Here is a 19881-nt window from a genome sequence, read left to right as displayed (position 1 = left end):
TAGAAACTACAAATATAACAGAAGCTTTTGGTCCGACGAAGAAAAACAGCAGTAAATAGTTATAAACAACCACCCTTCCCAAAGATTTAAGGTATGGAATTTCTATTATTTGAAATGGGAGCATTGAATAGGTGATGAGTTTGTTCAAAGATCCTCCCCTCATGCCAAAACTTGAGAGTAAGGACATGTTTCTCCTTACAGGCAGGATTATATAGAAGACAAGGTAAAATACCGATAAAACAAGCTGTTTCACTTTAGGGTTATAAATAGACCAATGGAGCAATGTCACATGAGGCTGTTCACTTTTTTCATGCATGACAATGTATTAGTTGACTAAAATCACCGATGAGGTGTATGATGGGACTGTATCTTCACTTGAAACATGATGACATGAATTGGATTTAAGGTTGCTATAATATGACATTAAGACAAACGAGAGATGTGCATGTATTCACCATAGAAAATGTGGCACAGGTTTTCTTTATGGGCCGTGTGGGGCTCTATCCTCCTTTTAATTTTAGGAAGAAAAATGTACATATTGTTAAGACAGCATTGTTTTGTATTATTTCCAGCCCTGATGAAGCCGTTGGGTGTTTAATAACCTCGGCGAAACGCGTTGGTTTGGGATTGGATGTGGATAAGGAATAAAAGAAGAAAATCCTCATGAAACGTTCTTGGATGATTTTGTAGTATTCACCGAACTCGAGCTATTTATAAGCTGTTATAAGTGGAGTGCTTCAACTTATGTGGAATTTGCTTCGATGTTTGTATGTTTCAGGAGACTTGGATGTGTGAGCCCTGTTTTCTTCAAGGGTACCGTAACTATTCGTTCCCGGCAACTAAAGGTCAAAAGGGTCGTCCTAAGGGTGGCCTGATCATATGGGTACGCCAATGTCTGCCCTTTTCTATTAATGTGGTTGAAACTGGTAGCAATGATATTCAACTTATAAAAGTGGGCATGGGTTTATCTGGGAGTCTGGATATATATAATGTATATGCCAGGGGTTCCAACGGGGGGAAAATCAGTAGTTCTTGCGGCTCTGGTCTCCCTACTTGAGACATACTCCATGAATAATAAGATCATTATTGCTGGAGATTTCAACCGTACGTTTGAACCCCTGGACATTTGTGATGATCTAGTTGGGATGGATGAGGATATGCTATGGGGGGTTCCCAAATTAAATCTAGACCCAATTAAACGGTGGCCTGAGGATATCATATGTTTGAATGCCATTTGCCTGGAAAGGGGCCTTAGGGCACTAAATGGGCGAACAACGAGTAACATGGGGGGGGCTTGCACTTTCGATAACGGTCGAAATAGGAGTAGGATAGACTTTGTTCTGTGCAGCCTTCAACTATGGAAGGGAGTCCACGATATGGAAGTAAAGCACAGGCTAGAAAGTGACCACGACCCTCTGTGTGTAACACACAAATGGTGGCTGTCCTCAACAGAGAAGTCCGCCAAAGAGTGGGTTGGTGTTCCCCTGCCCGTACCCACTAATGACATGAGACGGCTAAAATGGCCTAATGTTTTGGCTAATCAAGAGTCTATGGTTAGTATAGACATGGAGGTGGACAAGGTGATAATTGCCCTAGAGCAAACAAAAACAGTTGGTCCAGGGTCCCATGAAATTACTGCTATACATGATAATCTTTTTTGTGCCATTAAATCCCATTTTCAGAAACCGGGTAGGAAAACTAATAAGGTACCCCCGAGTTCTGGGAGGTGGTATAACGCTCAGTGTAGGAAAGCCAGGTTAGCTTTAGGAATAGCTATTAAGAGTAGAGATCCGTAGTGCAAGAAGGATTTACAAGGATTGTATAGCCTCTGCTAAAAAAAACATGGGATGAGAGATATTGGAATGAATTAAGGGAGGCAAGTAGGACCAAAGGACTCTAGACTCTTCTAGAGCATTGTTAAATGGGGTAGTGGCGGTTCACCCAATTGCCCAGATAGTAATGTTGGTGAGGAGGACTGGATCAATTATTTTAAGCCACAATATGCCGATAGCCACCCCGGCTCCGAGATGGAAGGTTTTATGGCTGTATATCCCAAAGATAATTTTTTTAGCCTTGGTGAGGTGTTGTTGGCCCTAAGTGCAGTATCAAGAGGAAAAGCTCCCGGTATGGATGGGATCCCGGCGGATCTTTTCATTAACGATAAGGAAAGCTGGGCAAATATATCCTGCTTTTGATTAACGCTGTTGCCCAGGGTGCAATTGTTCCGTCATCCTGGAAAGGTGCAATCATTATCCCTGTACATAAGAAAGGTGACCGGGGTTTGCCGGGTAATTACAGACCTATAAGCTTGATAGCTACCATACAAAAGGTGGTGGGGAGGATGGTGGTGAACAGGCTTATGGACTGGGTTGATGAAAAAAATCTTTATCCCCTTACCAGGCTGGGTTCCGGAAGGCCACCAGTACGGTGGACCAGGTGTTCCGCTTCACTCTGCTACGGTGGCGAGCTGTGGTGCTGGGCGGGGGCAGCCTGTATGCCGCTTTTGTGGACTTGCGGGCTGCCTTCGACCTGGTTCCCAGGAATAAGCTGTGGTCAGTGCTGTGGAAACTGGGTTTACCGGAGGATTTACTGACCCTGGTTATGAGGTTGCATGAGGTGAATTTTGCCAGGATACAGTGGGGTAGTCAAGGGGAGGTCACTGCGGGCTTCCCGGTTGAGCGGGGAGTTCGGCAGGGGTGTGCTATGGCCCCCCTGCTTTTCTCCTTGTTTATTAATGGAGTAGTAGCTAGAATGCTGTCTGCTAATTTAGACGCCCCCTCGTTGGCGAACATTAAGGTCCCAATATTGATGTTCGCCGACGACACTCTTATTCTATAAAGGACTCCGAGTGGCCTGCAGTGTGCCCTTAACATCTTTGAGGAATTTTGTGGGGAGCATGGTCTAGAGGTTAATGTGGCCGAAACCAAATTAATGGTTTTTAATCCTCACTGCAATTTTCGATCCAGGCTGACTATGAACCAGCGCCCCCTACAGGTAGTCAAAGCTTTTACCTACCTTGGCATCTATATAACCAACGATCTTAAATGGTCCCAGCATATTGACCTAGCGACATTAAGGGATAGACAATTTGCTGGAGTTCTTGGGGCTGAACACAGAAAATCAAAAAACGAAACCAATCATGCCAGCCCTACAGGTATATGAAGCAAAAGCTCTTGGCTCAGCACTATATGGGGCTGAGTTGTGGGGTTTTGGAAAGCTCGATTTATTACAGAGGTCAGAAAACAAGTTCTTTAGGACAATCACTAGTCTTCCCAAAAGTACCCCCCTTCTCCCCCTTAGATATGAGCTGGGCAGAAAGGCAGTGGTTGATATGGCAAAACTTCGCCCGATATTGTATTGGAGACGTCTCTGGACCACTCCAGAACTTAAGCACTATGCTGAAGGCTTTTTGGCATTAATCAATGGGGATGTTTTCGATAAGATCAAATGGCTAAAAGACCTCAGGTCCTTGTTAAGTTTGCTTGGTCTCCAAACCCTTTGGGATAACCCAACAGGAGCTCTTTTTCCAAGCAAAAGTACTATAAAGGAGTTGTATTGGGACTATGTGGCTGAGCGGGACTGGAGAAATACTGACTCTAGAACTATGGCAAGATGCTATCTGGAATTTAAAATCTCTCCTGTCCACGAACTTTATTGGGACAAGATAACGAAGCAATGGGATAGGAAGCTTCTATGTCAACTGAGGATAGGTACTCTCCCGCTCAGGTCCCTAACTGGGAGGTGGCGGGGTTCAACAAATACTTCCTGCCCCGCCTGTGGATCTGCAAAGGAAACTATTGGGCACTTTCTGTTCGCCTGTCAAGCCTATGCCATCCCTAGGCAAATCTGGTTAAAACCTGCTTGTAAAAACATAGGCACCAACAGTAGCATTGTAGCTTTGAGAATTATTTGCACTAGCTCTTGCTTGCCACTGGCCATACCAGTGGCGAAATTTATGGGGTGGGCTTGGCTTATTAGGAAAAATTGTTAGCCGAGTAACTGTTTATATTGGGATGGTTTTATTGAAGCTACTAGATGTAGTTTGTATTTTATATCTGTATATATATTTATGCTTTTTATGTAAAGTACTTGCTTTTATTTGTTTGTGGCAACCATTTAATACTGTTTTAATATTTTAGTATGTATTGTGCTTTTATGAGAAATGCTCGAATAAAGCCACTTTGAATGAATAAACAGAAAGGTTTTATTTTGCATAGTAGCTTCAAGTTAAGGAAGGCGCTCTTTGCCGAGATCTTGATGTGTTTGGTCAGGTCAAGTTTGAAGTCGAGCGTGATGCCTAATGATTTGACGGATGTTCCCATTGAGCGTGTTAATGTCTTTTAGCCACTCGATCATTTGTGGGTTCTCTTCTTTGTTCGAGATGAGGAGTAGTTCAGTTTTGTCCGGGTTCAACTTTAGGTGGTTGCTTGACAGCCAGCGGTGCACTTCCTTTAGTGTTTCATTGAGTCTGTGAATGTCATTGGCAGAGGAGATTTCCAGGTAGATTTGGGTATCATCCGCGTAGAGGTGGAAGGGGATGTTACCTTTTCTGAGTAGAGTGGAGAGGGGTTCCATGTAAATGTTGAAGAGTTGAGGGGAGAGCACTGAGCCTTGGGGCACTCCCCTCTGGATTTAGCTTCTGATTTTGATTCTTTGGGATCGGTTGTGGAGGAATGAGGAGAACCATCTAGACCAGCCCTTTCCTCGAGGGCTTTGAGGAGAAGAATATGATCAACTGTGTCGCATGCCGCCGATAGGTCAAGGAGAATGAGGAGGCAGCATTGGTCTGAGTCCAGTGATTTGTGTATGTCATCAATTATGTTGAGGATTGCGGTTTCCGTGCTGCACCCTTTCCTGAATCCTGACTGATGAGTCGAGGTGGTTGGTGTTATCCAAGTGCTGTGTTAGTTGTTTGAGTACGCATCTTTCTAGGATTTTGGAAAGGAGAGGGAGGTTAGAGACACGTCTGAAGTTGTTTAAGTCATTTATGTCCAGGCCTGGTTCTTTTTAGCAATGGAGTGACTTGTCCCACTTTCAGGCAGTCTGGGACGATTCCGGTTTTTAGGGAGCTGTTAATAATCCTGCACCACATTGGGGCTAGGGAGAGTTTCCGTTTTTTGGTAAGATGAGCAGGAAGGGGGTCTAGGGTGTGAGATGTAGGTTTAGAAGTGGAGATAAGTTTGACTATCTCCTCTTCTAGAATGGGCTGCAAGAGTGACCAGGGTTTAGTAATGGGTGGGGGAGCGCTACCAAGCACCCCCCCCCAGGCTCCTATAGGGAGGGGAGAACCATTGGTAACCAGAGAGCTCTTGATCTTAGAGATCTTGGGCCAGATGTAGGTAACTAGCATTTACCGATTCTAAAATACCGAATTTTACCTATTCGGTATTTGAGAATTGGTAAATGCTATGTAGCAAAAAATTCGGTAAAAATTACAGAATCGGTAAGATTCAGTATTTACCGAATCGGTATTTACCGATTTGGTAATTGCCATTCATTCCTATGGGCCTGGAGGCCCATAGGAATGAATGGCAATTACTGAATCGGTAAAAACTGATTCAGTAAAATGGGGGACACATTCAAGTGTGCCAGGGTGTTACTTTGACACCTGTTGCACCCCTGAATTGTGCTTGCGTGCAGATGTGGCACACATACATGTCCTAATGGCATCTATGTCTGCCACATGGCACAGTTGAAAATGCACTGATTTGCATTTTCAAAGGTATTCCTTATTTACCACCAGGTGGTAAATAACGAATCCTAAAATGGGAAAAGCACTCATTTGAGTGCTCCCTACATTGCAAATTCGGTAATTTACTGATTCGGTATTTTAAGGAACCGGTAATTTACCAATTCCTTAAAATACTGAATCAGTAAATTACTGAATTTCCAATTTAGGCCACCTACATCCCAAATGCCCAATACTGGTCGGTAACGGACGAAATTCGGTAATTTTGGCCGTTACCGACCGGTATTGGGCCATCTACATGTGGCCCATGATCATTGAAGAAGTTGGCGAAGTTGTCACAACGTTCTTTGGAGGCCTGCCCCAGGGAGGAATCCAGTTTGGAAGTTTGCTGTCTGATAATACTGAAGAGCTCTTTGGGTCTGTTTTTTGCGCTATCCAGAGCAGAGCGGAAATACATGGATTTTCTTTTTCTTTTTATGATTGTTGTTTTTCTTCCGGATAGATCTAAGTTGGTCTCAGTGGAAGATAGTCGGCACGCTCCTCCATCGTCTTTCTGCAGCTCTTAGTTGTCTCCTTTCTTCATTAGTGTCAGAGTCTAACCAAGATCTTGACGGAATGGCTCGTTTTTTTCTTTGTTTCAACTGAGCTAGTTGGTCAAGAAGGATTACCATATTTGTGTTATAGAGCAAGGGGACGTTGGTTGTGGATAGAGCTTTGTCGCTGGGTAGGAGTAGCTTTAACCTATCTTCCAAGACGTCCAGGTGAATCTGGGAGAGATTTCTGGACCGTCTGGGGGGGTCTTGCACAGGAAGCAGGGATGACTCTTTGGTTGATGTGGAATAAGATCATGTGGTGAAGCAACCAGTCTACTGGCAGGATGTTGTCGATCCTAATTGTGTCTTGGTGGGCAATGATGGCATCCAAGGTCGCTCTTTTGTAGTGAGTTTCTTCAGAGCAATGTTGGAGAAGGTTGTTGTCACAGAGGAGAGTTTTGAGCGATTGAATTAGTGTGTTGTTGGTCTCGTTCCAAAGTAGGTTGAGATCATCCAGAATTATGTGGTTAGTGTCAATGAGTGCACATTGGGAAATCAGGTCGGAAAGGTGTTCACCAAAAGTAGTGGGTGGGTGGTAGAGAAGGTGACCAGCTAAAGGGCTGTTGTCTTTATTCTTGATGGTGACAGATATGCACTCAAAGGAGCTATAATCGCATGGGTCCATTACGGTGATGTCATTGTCATCTTTATGGATGATGGCTACCCCTCCTTTGCGTTGGTCTTTTCAGTCTTTATTGATGATGTTGAAACCTGGAGGCACCAACATGTCTAAGCAGGGTGGGAAGGACTCGTTTACCCATGTCTCCGTGATGAACGCAATGTCTAAGTTCTGCGAAAGGTTGGCTTCAGCTAGTTCTGTTGCATGCTTGGGGGCTGATCTACAATTAATGAGCATGCAGTTGGTAGATATATTATTTTTGAATGTGTGCTTTCCTAAAGGGGCCCTCGGTATGGAGGTGAGGGAGGGCGGGGGTCTAGTGTTCTTCACGTGTGGGAAGTCTCTTCCGAAGCCCGTGATCACTTGAATCTTGGAGTTATTGGCAGTTGGAGGGGGGGGGGAGACATAGGTGGAGGCTAGGACCATAGCGTCTTCATCAGACATTGCTGCTGTAGATCTGAGAGGTCTTTTTTGATCAGATCTCTACATCTTTATTGGTGTGTGGCTGTGCTTCAGTCGCTGGGGCTTTGATTCTTGTGGGAGATTGAAGTGGGATCCCCATCTCGGTTCTAGGGGGACTTGGCAGTCGGCTCTCTTGGGGCTTTCGAGCCTTGTCTAGGTTAGAAAGGATTTCATCCAGACCACTGAATATAGTTTCTAACGGACTTTCTAGTAAGGCCAGTTAGTGCGCCATATTATTCAGGGCTGGTGGTGTGCAGTTTTGGGTAGGGGTATCTAGTGAGATGGGGGCAGAGTCACATTGTAAGATTCAATGCTGAGTAGATCAGCCTGCCTGTCACTGTTAGCAGCCTTCGGTGGGGGGTTTAGTCGTGGGCTCTCCCTCCGTGATTCTGCTTGAGTGCTGAGGGGGTCAGTAGACCGAGCCCTAGTGACTGAGGTATCTAGTTGAAGCGGATATGATTGATGGGGCTGTGGGGCTTGATTATCTCCGACAGATTGACGGGGTCAGTGGGCTGAGCCCGTGGGATGATGTAGTGATGCTGAGGAGGATAGGATTGAGGTGGCTGAGGGGACTGCTCAACCTTGGGGGACTGAGGGTCACAGTTCGTGGGACGGAGGAATGAGGGGAGTTTCTGAGGGGGGAGGCTGGGGGATCTCATCCGGGGAGAGGAAGTAGATATTTGCATCGTGGAGGGGGGGCTGGGGTGGAGCGGGACGCAGCGAGTGAAGGTCAGTGGAGCAAAGAGTGGGGAAGATGGAGTCGAAGGCCTCTACGTTCTCGTTATTGGCCTGTATCAAAACTGTGCCATTTGAGTAGATGGTCACTGATGTGTTCCCTTTTCTAGAAGCTTGGCTTGGGAGGGAGGTCGTCAGTTTACAGCTGTGTGAGGTGGTCGTCATTTTAGGTATGTGAAGTTGCATTCTCAGTGCGGTGTTCCAGCTTTCAGGTCTATCTGTATGGAAGATGAGATCCATCTTAATCTGTCCTTTAGAGGAGCAGTGATATGTGTCTACAAATAGCTTTTCTGGGTGTTGTCTGATTAGATTGTGTTTGTGATTTCTTCTCGCTTTCGGAGAGAGGTTAGGAGGGAAGCTAAAAGCGAAGGCATTAGAGCCATGTGGTTTCATGTGGATCGAAATGGGAGGTTCAATGGGAAATGGTGGGCCTGGTGACATTGTTGCAGGTTTTGAAGGAGGGACAGGACGAGCTGTTGATAGGGAGGCGAGACTCCTTTGGTGTGGTAGTGTCGGCTATGTGAGAACTACCCACGTTTGAATGTTAGGTGGGGACTTAGGGGTCTACGCTACTATGGGAGCCGTGACTGCGGGAGCACCGAGTAGGCTCAGGTATGTAAGTGTTAGTTGCAGGTGGGAGACGGAATCATGAAGTAGGTAGTGGGGGGACAGAGAGTCGGCTGAGGTGTAGAAGTGGTTACTGCAGGGGGGAGAGAGCGACATGGAACAAGTCTGGTACCTTAGAGTCGCTAGCGTTGGAGCAGGCGAAGGGTAATCCTTATTGGTCGCCATCAGGGGTCCGGTAATCACGCGGCTTCGGGTGGCTGGCCAGATTCTTCATCAAAACAGAGAATATGAAGACAAGGGCGCGCTTGTCTTAGCGTCTGACCTAGTTATGCCCCTAAATTGCGAGGGCATTAGCTTAGTTTCCTAGGTAGAGTCTTAACCCTGGCGGTGTATTAAATCATATACTTTGGTAGTCTAGGTGGATAGGCGTCTGCCATTTTCAGATCAGGTATCGAGCCGAGCCAGTCAGAGGCGTGGACAGGCTCAATATTGAGCTTTCTAATGATGAATCACCTGGGGGGGGGGGCTTTCAGCTATGGTTCAATCAACGGGTCAAACAATGGAAAGAACGCCTTCAAGTGGTCTCCAGTAGTCATTCAGGTCCCAATTGGAGGCCATTTTGGGGCCAGGCATCATCAGCCTGACCGAACCTGCGAGGGATTCCAGGTCTTTGTGACTCGATTTTCCTGGTAGAACAAGGTATTTGTTGTGGGGCAAGGGAGGGTGGGCCGCGCCCAAGCTTGAGCAGGAACAGCCTTGTGTGATTAAGCTCAGTCATTCATCTTAGGGCCAGGCGTCGCTCAACAGGCCAATCCCAGCTCCCTATAATGAGTTAACCTCATCCATGCTCATGAGAAGGTCAGCTCGTCATGAGGCACAGTGGAGCTGTGCTTATGATGAGCTGACCGTGTCATGATCCATGGACTATTTCAATTTCCAGCACAGGAGGGGAAAACCCCTAGCAGCCAAGGTGTTAATAAAGCCTGATGGACCCACTGTGTGGAGCAGGTGGTGGGGATCCTTGCCCCAGCCCGGTGCGTGCTCCGGTGTGGGGGGGCAGCCGAGCCGATCTTCTCCTCGGTCATTTACTGATCTGGGCGGCAGCCATCTTAATGCCAGGCATTGCCAGTCGGGACGATCTCTGTTCCATGTAGTGAATACCTTAAGGCTCAGGGGTCCACCGTGTAGAGCAGTTGGGGGGGGGGGGAGCCTTGCCCCAGCCTGCTGCGCGATCCGGAATACAGGTTGGGGGGGTAGCCTAGCCGATCTTCACCACGATCGATTCACTGTCCTGGGCGGCAGCCATCTTAGGGCCAGGCGTCACCAGTCGGGCAGGTCCCAGGTCTAAACAATGCTTAGAGTTCTGTCTGAAGGTCCCACCAACTAGAGCAGATGGTGAGGGGGGTGGGGGGAGCCATGCCCCAGCCTGTTGCGCATTCCGAAATTAGGGACTGTGGCCACTCCCCCATGTGGCATGAGTAGACTGAGGGTGTAGTCACCCTAAGGTCAATAGTTCTTGGGTACTACCTCGAGACCCCTAAAATGCCCACTAAATACAGTATTTAGGGGGCAGCCCTGAACTCAGAAGGCAGTTTTCGATGACCTAAGAAGATTGGAATCCCGAAGATGTCACAGCAGTGAAGACTCCAGGCTCAACTGACGTGGTCCTAGCCCTACCGGCCTGCCTGCAGTTCCAAAGAAAACAACAGCTTAAAAAAGGACAAACAACCTCCAATTTGGAGAGAACTGATCCCCCACTTCAATAAAGACTTAAGACTCCCAAGGACAGCGGTACTGTCCACAAAAGAAGATCTAGCCCTTGCAGGACCAAGAAACCTTGCTCTAGGACTTACCTCTGCACCAGTCATCCTCGACACTTGTCCAGAGGGTCCATCCATCCTGAAGTGGTCCCCCAGAGGTTCTGACCTCCAGACCATCAAGAGTATGTCACCTCCATTCTGTGTCAATGCCTGTAGCCTCTTCACAATGACCCCCCTCAACTGCAACCGGACCGGTAAGCAGATTCCCGAAATCAAAACCCACCCCTGCAGTCTCCGACCCTGCCTCCTGGTAACCCAATCCCGAAGTGTTCTGACGTTGGGGGACATCTCTACTTACCTGCCCAGCCGTTCGTTACCTCGGAAGACTTCCTGGACCAAGCCTGCAGCCAAAACCCATACTGGCCACCTACATAGGATTGCAATGGGCTCCCGACCCCGCCTAATCACCCTGCGGCCCCTGCACTGCTGGTGGTGAGGACTTGGTGCTAACTTGGGACCCCCCTTTGCCCTTACCTTAACCCAAGGAGCTTGTCTCCCAAGATCAAGTGGACTGCCTATGAGCAGCCCCCAACCCAGGTGCCCCCTAGGCCCACTGGGTAACATTGGCACCCTGCACTCTGCACCCGACCGCCCTAGTGCCACTGGTGGTGCCCCTTGAGTGCCAACCTGAACCTTGGGGAACATTGGTTCTGCCTTCAAAACTCCACCCCCAAAACCGTTTACTTACCTGCAAACGTAACAGTTTGTTTTTCTCCATAGGACTGAATGGTGGGTTTTCTTGAGACAAATTCTTCTAAGTGTTGAACTGTTTTCTACTGCAGCAAAGAGTAACTTGGGGTCAGATGTAGGTAAAGTATATACTTGCTGCATGGTCCTGAAAAAATGCCACTGCATCCGCTAGGGACCACGAGAGGCGTGAAACATGTCGACCTGATATCACTATTTTAAATCACCACTGGCACTACAAATACGCCCTATTCTGTCCACCATATCAAGAGTATTCCTCATGACTCCTGTTTTGAACCATATCACACGGACCCCAGAATAAAGTCTCTCCAGGGTACCAGTGTGATATTTTTAACACACTTAGCACTACACACCCTACACACTTGCACACACCACTGCCGCGTTCCTCGAAAAGATCTCCGACAAAGAGCCCCCTTGCGGGGCCCGTGGGGTACTGCAGCTCCACATCCACGAGGAGCAACTCCTGATGATGAAGCATGACACTCGCATGGGTGTGAGAGGGCACTTCATTAACAAGGAGGAATTCCCCCCTTTAAGAGTTTTCCAACCAACACTCCTTGACAGATTCACTGTCACCAGTCCCTCCCGCCACTGGACTGGGCCACTCTATTTTTAGGAACAGTTACCCTCTAGTGATTGATATGCAGTCTGGGAGCACGGATACTGGACCTCTCTTTCCAATCTGCTCCCAGTCCCCCTCTTTTGTGAATTTGTGACATCATTTCTTGCCGGAGTGTGTACAACAAACGCTTAACATTACCATCCTGATAAGCCTGCCTGCCCAACCACATTACCACAAAAGAGAGTAAGGTATTATCTACTTTAGACTCTGCTATACTTCTGGGGATCGACTAGACTCTGTGCACACTATACCTTACTTTGGTGTATTATATACAGAGACAGCTCCCTACACACACCTGCGTTCAAATCAAGCACACCCAATCCACAATACTCTCAATCACAACATTCTGGTATTGTTACCACCTATTCGGTCGGAAAATGGTGTGAACAATTGTTGTAACATTCCACACTGTCTGTGGTGAAACAATGCATTTCTCTCCTACCTGAAGACATTGATTTGTCAGATTCTCTTTTGGGTTCCAAATCTTCACGTTCCAAAGGATTTATTTATGCGACTTATAATGAAATGTGAAAATTTCCCAAATGGAAGCTGTAGCTTGTTTGAGACAAATTGACCAAGATACTTTAGATGAAGTGATTGCTTTTGTTGATAATAGTATTTATACAGTCTTCTCGTATTTATAATTTAAATATCATCAAATGGAGTAGTTTCTGTCCTGTAACTCCAGTTCTGTAGTAGGGGTATCTCTGTTATAGTCATAATCTAGTGAATAGTCCCGCCCATGTGCGTGGACCCCGGAGTAATCAAAAATGATCTCTTAAGTCGTCAAAAATTGCAGACCTGCTCAGACACTTAAGAGAGAATTCAAAGACAGATAATGCAGCCTATATCCACAGGCTACACTGTCCAGTACTTCAACTAGAAATTCCACCAAAAATCCACAAACAGCACAGCCTATCCAGTGTTTTCCACAGAGAAAATCCTTCCCCTGCCAGCAGAAGCCTCTGGAATGATAGAGAAAGTGGTGGACAGACAAGCCCCATAGGCTGTCATTATGTGGCTCAGAACAGGATACTGTGCCTTTAAGAGAACCTTCCAGAACTCTCTCAGTATCCCAGAATACACAGCAGGTCCTTTTTAATTTCAGTTCTTTTTGAAGGCGTAACACGCCAGACCTGTAGCATTCCTTGCATGAATATCTTTCTCCACCGGGGAGGAGGGCGGGCGCTTATGACTATAACAGAGATACCCCTACTACAGAACTGGAGTTACAGGACAGAAACTACTCCTTCTGTAGTAGGGGATCTCTGTGTATTGTCATAATCTATTGAATAGAATGGCAAGCCCATCCGCACACCAAAGCGGCGGTGGAGAAAGGAAAAATACCACCACTACTGTCTCGAACAGATTTTGCAGCGAAGCCTGCCCAACCTGAGCGTCTGCCTGGCATCAGTGTCCAGACAGTAATGCTTAGCAAAGATATGGACCGACTTCCAAGTGGCCACCTTGCAGATTTCTGCAATTGGAACATTACGCAGCAAAGCAGTCGTGGCAGCTTTGCCCCTGGTGAAATGAGCCTTAGGTTTACCCCCTAAGGTCTTATTAGCCTTTTGGTAACACAATTGTATACAGGACACAATCCACCTAGAGATGGACTGTTTTGAGGTAGCAAGACCGGTCCTGACTGATATTGATTGATAAACAATTGGTCTGACCTACGAATATCTTTGGTTTTATCCAGATAAAATTTTAACACCCTCCTAACATCCAGGGAATGCAGAGACCTTTCCGCTGGAGATGAAGGATTCTGAAAAAACGTAAAGTTATGGTCTGGTTAACATGGAAATCAGAGATAACCTTTGGAAGAAATTTAGGGTGAGTAAGCATAACAACCTAAGCAGCATGAAATACAGTATAAGGTTCTTGGCAACACAACGCCTGAATTTCACTCACCCTGCGGGCCGATGTGATGGCCACGAGGAACGCCGCCTTCCAGGACAGGTGCTGCAAGGAAGCCTTATGAATAGGTTCAAAAGGCTCCTTCATCAATCTGGACAGCACCACATTCAATTCCCATGAAGGCGAAGGAAACCGGACAGGAGGGAACACTTTCTTCAAGCCTTCCAAAAAATCCTTGATCACAGGGATCTTGAAGAAGGAAGTCTGTGAAGGGCATTTCCTGTAGGCAGTCAGCGCAGCGAGATGAACCTTAATGGAATGGAAATTAAGGCCAGACTGCGCCAAATGTAGAAGATACGGAAGGATTACATCTTCCTTACATGTCGTTGGATCATAGTTCTTGGACATTTGCTGTTTTCGGTGGTGGCGAACAGATCTATGTCTGGAGTCCCCCACCTTGCGAAGACTTCTCCTAGTACTTCGTCGTTTATGACCCATTCGTGGTTTTCCTGAATCAGTCTGCTCAGTGCGTCCGCCTAAACATTCGACACACCTGGTAGATGGGTAGCCGTTATCGTCAGTCATCTGGCCAGAAGCCAGCGCCAGATCGCCTGCGCCTCCTGAGACAGAGTGCGTGATCTCGAGCCCCAGTGCTTGTTGAGGTAATACATTGTGGTCGTATTGTCCGTCTGTACAAGCAGAGAGTTGGTCTGGAGGGACGGATGAAAGGCCTTCAGCGCCAAGTGAACAGCTCTGAGTTCCAGGAAATTGATGTGATACGTGGACTCCGTCGGGGACCACGTTCCTTGTATCTGTAAGTCTCCCGAGTGCGCCCACCAGCCGTGGAGAGACTCATCCGTCACGATAGTCTGCGTGGGAATGTCCTTGTGGAAGTGAACCTCTCTGAGGAGATTCTCCGCTGAACACCACCACTTCAGAGACTGAAGAGCATGCAGAGACAGTCGTATCTTGTCGTCCCTAGACCATTTCCTCTGATCCCACTGATCCTCCAAGCACTCCTGCAAAGGTCTCATGTGCAGCCGTGCGTGTGGCGTGAGGAAGATACAAGAGGCCATCGACCCCAGTAGAGAAGACACCGTCCTCACTGTTGTAGATGGAGCGGTCATAAGAGCCTGAGCCATCTGAAGGAGTGATAATCGTCTCTCCTCCGAAAGAGACACGCTTGCTGACAGCGTATTGATGGAGGCTCCCAAGTACTGTATGCACTGGACCGAAGTCGTGACAGACTTGGACATGTTGATGTGCAACTCCAGTTTGTTCAAGAGAACGCACGCCTTCTGGAAGTGCGCTTGAGCTTCTGAGAATGAGGAGGCCTTGATCAACCAATCGTCCAGGTACGGGTATACGAACACCTTGTTCTTCCTCAGGTGTGCCGCTACCACTGCCATGCACTTCAAGAATGTTCTGGGCGCAGACTTCAGCCCGAATGGCAGTACTGTGTACTGATAATGATTGGCGCCGACTTGGAATCGCAGGAACTTCCTGTGTTTCTGTGCAATGGGCACATGGAAGTTGAGGATAAATCTGATGCAACGACAGCATGCAAAATTTCTCTCTGCGAATCCACTTGTTTGCTTGTCGCAAATCCAGAATGGGTCTGAACTCGTTCTTGTCCTTCTTGCGAACCAGAAAGAAATGTGAGTACAGACCTCTTCCCCTTTGAGACAGAGGTACGTCTTCTATCGCCCTTTTCCTTAACAGGGTATCGGCCTCTGCCTGGAGCTCGTGCAGCTGAAACTGCGAGCTGACCGGTGGAATTGCTGAAGGCGGGCTGGTGAACCAAAGACTGTATCCATTGCAAACAATATTCACAACCCACTTGTCCTGAGTAATTTTTCTCCACTCTTCCAGAAAAAACTGAACGCTTCCCCCCACCGGAGTGGGTAACGGATGCAGGGGAAGTAACCGCTCAGGGCCTAGACCCGGCCGGGCCTTTGTTCGCTGCTGCGGACTGCTGACGCCTCTGCCCTTCTGGCGCTTCTGGAAGGGCCTCCGGAACTGCTGCTGCTATTGTTGCTGCTGTCCCGAAGCCTGTCCTTGCCCTCTGCCTTGCGCCCCGAACCGTCTCTGGAACGGGCGGTAGGTCTTCTTCTCCTTGGGTTTTTCCAACCCGACAGCCGTCAGGGTCTCGGCCTCCGCTTTCATGCGGGCCATCTCGTCGTCCGCCTGCTTGCCAAACAGGGTTTCCCCAAAGAAAGGTAGGTTGGCCACCCGCTGTTGAGCCTCTGGCTTGAGAGATGTAAGGCAAAGCCAAGCGTGGCGCTGTTGGTTGATACCATGGCAGTACCCATGCGCCTCCAGAAGAGACACATCAGAAGCCGCGCTGATGAGTTGGTTAGACACCAACATCCCCTCATTCAGAATCTCCTGAAAGTCCTCTTTATTCTCTCGAGGAAGGAGCTCAGCGAATTGCTGGAGGGACTCCCATAGGGCCTGATCGCATTGCCCTAGCAACGCCGCGCACTGGCCGCCTTCATTGTGGTAGATGCTGTCCCACAGACCTTCCTGCCAGCCGAGTCTATCCAGCGGCTCTCCTTATCAGGAGGCACTGTTGACGACGGGGTGGTGGCATGCTGCTTCCTAGCCGCTGTCACTATGACAGAGTCCGGTGTCGGATCCATCCTAAGAAAGGCCGGGTCAGAATCCGGAGCCCAGTACTTCTTGAGGAGCCTGGAGGGGGCCGCCTTCATCACCGCCGGAGTGAGAAACAACTCCTCTGCGGGCTCCACCAATCCTGGTACTAGAGGCAGCAACGGTCGAGACAGGTGCTTTCTATGTAGCGTCTCAAAAATCACGGACGTCGTGGGCGTAGACACCATCACAGTGATGCCCAACTTGGCCGCACCCCTCAGCAGAACGTCTTGGAAAGAGACAATGTCGTCTACAGGCGACACCCTCATCCCCGGGGATTCCGACAAAGTCGGCGAGTACTCCCTGGTCTCAGAAGAGTTTGTGTGGGATCTGGACCGGCGCCTCCTATGGCGTTGTCTTGATCTTGTCGACGACCGGTGACGACTACGCGATCTCCCCCTGCAGTCGGTGCGGGAATGCGATCTCCTCGGTTCCGGACGCTCCACCGGCCTCACAGGAGCAGGAGATTTCGGACACTACACAGGTCTCACAGGAGCAGGCGACTGCAGACGCTCCACAGGCCTCACAGGAGCAGGAGACTGCGACCTGACCGGGCGCCTCGACTAAGGAGTCCCCTTAGGCGGCGTCGGGTACCGTGGTAGTGAAGCCGTCCTCGGCGGAACCACCGGCGGTCCAGAAGGACGCAGCAGAGGATGCAAATGAGGAGGGGGCGGTGGAAGCAGAGGCGGAGTAGGATTCCACGGCGGAGGATCCTTGGGCAACAGAGGAGGGGTAGGTGTCCTCGGCTTAGGAGGTGTATATACCTCGGAGTACACAGAGCCCTGTGACTCCCTTCTCTTCTTAGGCGGAGGCGATGGCGAGGCAGAGCCTGCCGGCGCATGTCTGCGCATTCCAGCGGACCCAGAGGAACTCCTGGCGCCAGAACTCCTTCTGCGCTTCTTTGGCGTCGAAGAACGCCGCCTCGACGGGTACCGACATTCCCTCGACGTCGTACGCCCTCGTCTCAACGGCGAACGCTTCCGTCTCGACAGCGAACGTCTCCGTCTCGACAGCGAATGCCTCCTCGGCGGTGAACCCCTCCTCGATGGCGAACGCCTCCTCGACGGCGCCTCCTCGACCGTGAACGCCTCTTCGACGTCCTCCTCAACGTCAAGGATCCCCTAGACGACAACCTCCTCCTCTTCGCCGACTGCAGTCTGTTCCCAGTCTCCCCAGGGCTCGAGAGGCCCGGCGTTGGTGCTCGCCGTCCAGGCAACACCACCGGGCCTCTCGACGTCGATGACTCGACGACGACGACGATGAAGATATCGTCAAAGGTGATCTCGGACATGGACATTTGCTGGTCTTCCTGCCCCTGGAGAGCCCTGCAGAGGCCTCAGCATGGGCAGATGAAGTATGCCCAGACCCACCTTGTGCCTTCAGTCTTCTATCTTCCAGGCCCTGGAGCCTGATCTTCATCCTGTCTCTCAGGGTCCTGCTGGAGAAGGACTGGCAAATGTCACACTCCTCCGGAACATGAGAAGAGGGAAAGCAGATGATGCACACCTCGTGTGGGTCCGACTTGGCTTTCTTCCTTGAGCACTCTGGGCATTTGTCAAACAAAGCAGGCATTGTGACAAATAAAAGAGTGCTGAAAGACACACACAAGAAAGAAAGCACCAAAGCACTTCAAATGAAAGCACTCAAACACTTGAAAAGTGAAAAACCTTTGTAAAGAAACCCTAGAAAGGGAGAGCTCAATGCTCCAGGGTCCTGCTAGCAGGAGCCAGAAAAAAGAACTTACAAAGTAAAAGGGACCTGCTGTGCATTCTGGGATACTGAGAGGGTTGGAAGGTTCTCTTAAAGGCACAGTATCCTGTTCTGAGCCACATAATGGCAGCCTATGGGGCTTGTCTGTCCACCACTTTCTCTGTCATTCCAGAGGTTTCTGCTGGTAGGGGAAGGATTTTCTCTGTGGAAAACACTGGACAGGCTGTGCTGTTTGTGGGTTTTTGGTGGAATTTCTAGTTGAAGTACTGGACAGTGTAGCCTGTGGATATAGGCTGCATTATCGGTCTTTAAATTCTCTCCTAATTCTGTCTGTGCAGGTCTGCAATTTTTGACGACTTAAGAGATTATTTTTTATTGCTCCGGGGTCCACGCACATGGGCGGGACTATTCACTAGATTATGACTATACACAGAGATCCCCTACTACAGAATGTCTGTTATTGATATTATACATAGTGACATGTCAACATTGTATCATGGGCCAAGTAAGCTCAGACCTATTATGCAGTTTAGCTGGACGTTCAAACCCTTAAAAATTAGTGCATAACATGGTGCTATTTATATTGCAGTAATTTGTTCTTGCCCTTTAATTTAACACGCAAACAACTGATGCCAATGAGAAACGCAACCTACACAATGCTGCATTTACAGAAGCTAGAACAACTTCCATTCACTATAGCTGAAACACCTTCAGCTGTGTGGTTAATACACAGCGTTATCTCTTTACCTATTTCGACATTTCGATTCACAGCTCGCATTAAACCTTTTCATGTTGGTATATATGAGCCCTTCGGAGGCAGCTTTATTCATGAATTATGGTCTCTTCCTTTCTCCTATTGTTGTGAATGTGCCAGGAAGTTTTCCTTACTGGAGAAGAAAGTGACTCTTCTTTTGGATGTCACTCGTTTGCAAACATATTAAGATCGACGGCACATGTAATGCTTCGGCACACGATTTAGCCAGTTATTTAAATGGAATACCAGTACCCACAATTCTTCCACTTATTATGGTCCTTTCAAATGGGAGTTTTTTAATGCTTAGCGATGGAATCTGTTGTAGAATGCAAGCTGAAGTTTCCTATATATGTCCGTTTCCCAGCTTGTCACGTGTTCCAACAGCGTCCTGTTCCCCATACGTATGGGTTTGTAGATAGCTCGTTGTGGCCTTCCATTCCAACTTTGAAGGCAGACATCAACAAGCTAAACAGACTCAAAGCATTATTGTTTCAAAAGGAGGAAGCTCTCACATCTGCTCACAAACCCTTTGAATTGAAGGTGGGTAGAACTTACAGTCACTATTAAAGACAAACCTTCTACTGCATGTCAATAAATTAGTGCATCACATTTTTTATGCCTCTAACACGGCCAGTCTCGCACACTTTTTTAAAGTTGTTGCTTCTAGCCTTCTCCATTCATTCCTAAATGTCTTTGGAATAATAGCTTTTATTCATTCAATTTTTTCAGTGTATTCTGAGGATTTCTGCTGCGGTTAGGCTTCATTTGTGGCATTCTCATCCTATTTCTGCTTCTCCGCTATGGATGTTCCTTTTGAAACCCCCTTGAAACAACAACCGCTGCAACACTATTGTGAGGGCATGCTTCAGTATTTTTGAATATTTCTACTACTAGAGCTGGATCTTGATTGGTCCTTACCATTACAGCCTTCCTGGTTTACCGGTGTACAAACCGAGTTCCACTGTCTTTGGTTCCCCTTTGAATGGGCACTGAATATTTGCGTGGCTTCGCAGACACCCACTGCAGAGGACATTGAACTGCTGAGTCCCTTAGCGACCCATTTTCATGACTGTTTCTTAGGTTTTCGGCT

Source organism: Lissotriton vulgaris, unplaced genomic scaffold (genome assembly GCF_964263255.1).
Source record: "Lissotriton vulgaris unplaced genomic scaffold, aLisVul1.2 SCAFFOLD_251, whole genome shotgun sequence".
Taxonomy (NCBI): Eukaryota; Metazoa; Chordata; class Amphibia; order Caudata; family Salamandridae; genus Lissotriton; species Lissotriton vulgaris.
The sequence above is the reverse complement of the archived record's forward strand: the minus strand, read 5'-3'. Positions refer to the sequence as shown.